The 2,913-nt window shown below is 40.2% G+C and overlaps 1 protein-coding gene and 1 long non-coding RNA gene across 2 annotated transcripts in view; one reads left to right on the top strand and one right to left on the bottom strand.

Moving 5' to 3' along the window:
* Positions 1 to 2,913, bottom strand: part of LOC102675753 (connectin-like) — a 179,889-nt gene that overhangs the window by 120,597 nt on the left and 56,379 nt on the right. The window lies entirely within an intron of this gene.
* Positions 1 to 2,913, top strand: part of LOC102675981 — a 10,336-nt gene that overhangs the window by 4,009 nt on the left and 3,414 nt on the right. The window contains exon 2 of the long non-coding RNA XR_420692.1: positions 369 to 375. This is a non-coding gene — a long non-coding RNA (uncharacterized LOC102675981). The remainder of the gene's footprint in view (positions 1 to 368; positions 376 to 2,913) is intronic.

The following is a 2,913-nucleotide window of genomic DNA, read 5'->3' as shown; positions in this document are numbered from 1 at the left end:
AAAAAAAAAAAAGAAATACAGAAATTAATATTATAAAATCATATTTTTAAAGATGCAAATATGTATGAATTATTAAAACATAACGTTTTTGTAATTCGCGTATGAAATCATTTTAGACGCTGGTGCGCGTAAAATCATCGCTACTTTGAACATTTTGAACAAGAGTTGTCTTCGAAACGAAGAGAGAAATATTAAAAACGTATAGGAAACGACGAAGATAGAATTTTTCTGGAGAGTCGATCGCCATTTTGAACGCGGGGAAGAAAGAAAACGCGCGAGAAACGTGATGTTTCGAATCTGGCATCTCCTCGAAACGAGAGGAGAGATAAGAACTCGTTGAAAGGGGCGGAAGAGCGGGAGTCGGTCAGGTTGAAAGTGAGGGTACGTATTCCGTGTGAAGAGGGAATGTTGGCCGCCGCGGCAGAATCGAGGCTCCATTGATAACAACAACCTCTCCTGCATACTTCTCCCTCCCCTTCCCCCCTTTGCATAAGTACCAGAGACGTAGCCATCGGGTTTCGCTTGTTGTTCCATTCTACGCATCTGGAGTGCATCCAATCCCATATCAATTGTCTCTCTTTCCCGCTTTCCCGACCTCCTCCGCCAAGATACGTACCATCTGGAACCCTTTAATACCACTTCAAACAACGGAGAATTGTTTGTTCATCCTACGTAGAGGATACCCCCCTCGTGTGTGAACGTGACTTATCGCGCTTACCATACGAAACACGTTACCTTCGTATTATTTCGTCCGGTTTTCCGGTTTTACGGGAATCGAGTTTCTGATGTATACACCTTACTTTTTTATACGCTGTAAAGATAAGATACACGCGATAAGGATGCCATGAGTAGTGGTAGTAAAGTAGACGAGGGGAGCGATGGTGATTTTGTTTGAAGAAAGGAAAAAGAAAAGGGGAGTCGTTCGAATCGATTATTTCTCCATTACGATTTCTTATCTGTCGTAAGTTTATTAAGGAAAGAGATAAAGATTATTATTCTCGAAAATATATTCTCCACCAACAATCCTTGAAATTCAACTTTCAACTCAATTTCCCCGAGCTCATTTTCCAAAGCGTTGTCCCGCGACAACTTGCGCAGTCATCGCTAACCCGGTCCCGGAGGAACCGAATCCAAGGAACCGAACCACGACGCCACGACGTTTCCCTCGTCGAATAATCCTCGTCTCGAGTATCGAATGTCGGCGAGAGTACCAATGAAATGAACAACACTCGGCAAAATTACGAAAATTATATCTAATAATAATCGTGGAACGGAAAAGAATTCTCGTGCTTGTGCTTTCCTCTCGTTTCGAATTCCGTTTAACGCCATCTCGTAATCGTCTCGAGGAATCGGTTCTTAAGGGATTCTTGCACGCGACCCTTGCCTCGCTTTCGCGTTCCATCATTCTCCATTGCTCGCCGCGCTCCCCTCCACCGACTGCATTCCTTCTAAATCGCGGCTAAGCGTTTGAACAGCGACAGAACTAAACAGCCGATATAAACCCTACTCGTGCATTTTTTCTTCTCGAATTATTTCGAATCCATGTTTCGAATGACGCGTCCATTCGAAATTATTGTAAATACGAGGAGGTTCTCGAAAACGTTCCATCGACAAAGAATCGAAATCGTTTTCATTTAGAAGAAAATTCTTTCTTCGATCTCTTTTTATTGTACAATTTCGAAGGCACCCAGTGGTTTCGCCTAGTTACGTAAGAAGTTTTCGCGTCTCGATTTAGATATCTCGAGAATGATGAGTGTCGTTATGAGAAAAGGTAATAAATTTTAAGATAGATAAGAGTTAAGTCGGTCGAGCATCGCGAGTTTCGAGTGGAATTTCGAGAGTTTAACTGTTTCGAAGAAGAGCGAGATATAAGAAGAAGAGATTTTTCGGATCACGATTTTTACGTAGTTGATACGTAAAAAAAAAAAAAAAAGATCGATCGTACGGTTTATGGATTTAAAAGTGTATTACGTAGTTAGGGAAATAATTCGAACGCGTGACAGTTTTGTTGGAAAAGTAGCTACGTTCAAACGACATTTTGGTCGCTGTACAATGACTTTCCAGCATATTTCGTACAAGCCAATATTTGTACGTGCTCCACTCGACGAGGGAGCAATTAATAACTGGCACGAAGACAAATACACGGAACGCGTGATAAATGAATCGTTGTGCAAACTAGAAATTCGTAGGCCCCCTCCCCTCCCTTAAACGGGCCTCGATATTTCTTTCTTCTCAACGTGAATTTCAATCTGTATCGTTCGAGGAATTAAACCGCCAATCCACGCTAAATCTGCACGTATTAATCGCGACAATTTGGCACGATTCTTCCGCGTATTACGATCGATATTCTTCGTACCATCGATAAAGTAAAACTCATCTTTGATCTAAATTTAAGAATCAAAGATTTACATAAATTGTGAAAATATTTCAAAGTTATTTCGATCAAATTACCCGATATCAAAGATTTTGTGCGATACGCGTCGAGAATTGTTGAAATGATTTTATTTTTGATTGGTTGGACAACTCGAAATCGCGCGTACGAACCCTATTCCCTTTCGTCGGTCTGATTCTTTTTTTCCTTTTTTTTTTTTTTTTTTTTTCACTCGAATGATCGTCGCGCGAAAGATGGATCTGTGTGCGAATGCATAGTGCGAATCTGGAAAAGCGTTGGAAAAAAATGGACACGAGAAACTGGAAACATCTGAATTTGACACGGTTTTGTAGAACCGTGACGATAGAAGTAACGGGATAGAAAATATCGAGGTAGATATCGCGATTTATTTTATCTTTTTTCGAAATTAATCGTTGAAAATTCGTCTTTTTCTCCATATGAAAACGCATCTTTCGTATCAAATTAATTTATTTCTACTCGTAAATTCGACACTATTTTCTTCTATTTCTAGATACATACAT

This window comes from Apis dorsata, unplaced genomic scaffold (genome assembly GCF_000469605.1).
Source record: "Apis dorsata unplaced genomic scaffold, Apis dorsata 1.3 scaffold_39, whole genome shotgun sequence".
NCBI lineage: Eukaryota > Metazoa > Arthropoda > Insecta > Hymenoptera > Apidae > Apis > Apis dorsata.
This window is presented reverse-complemented; position numbering and strand designations above follow the sequence as displayed.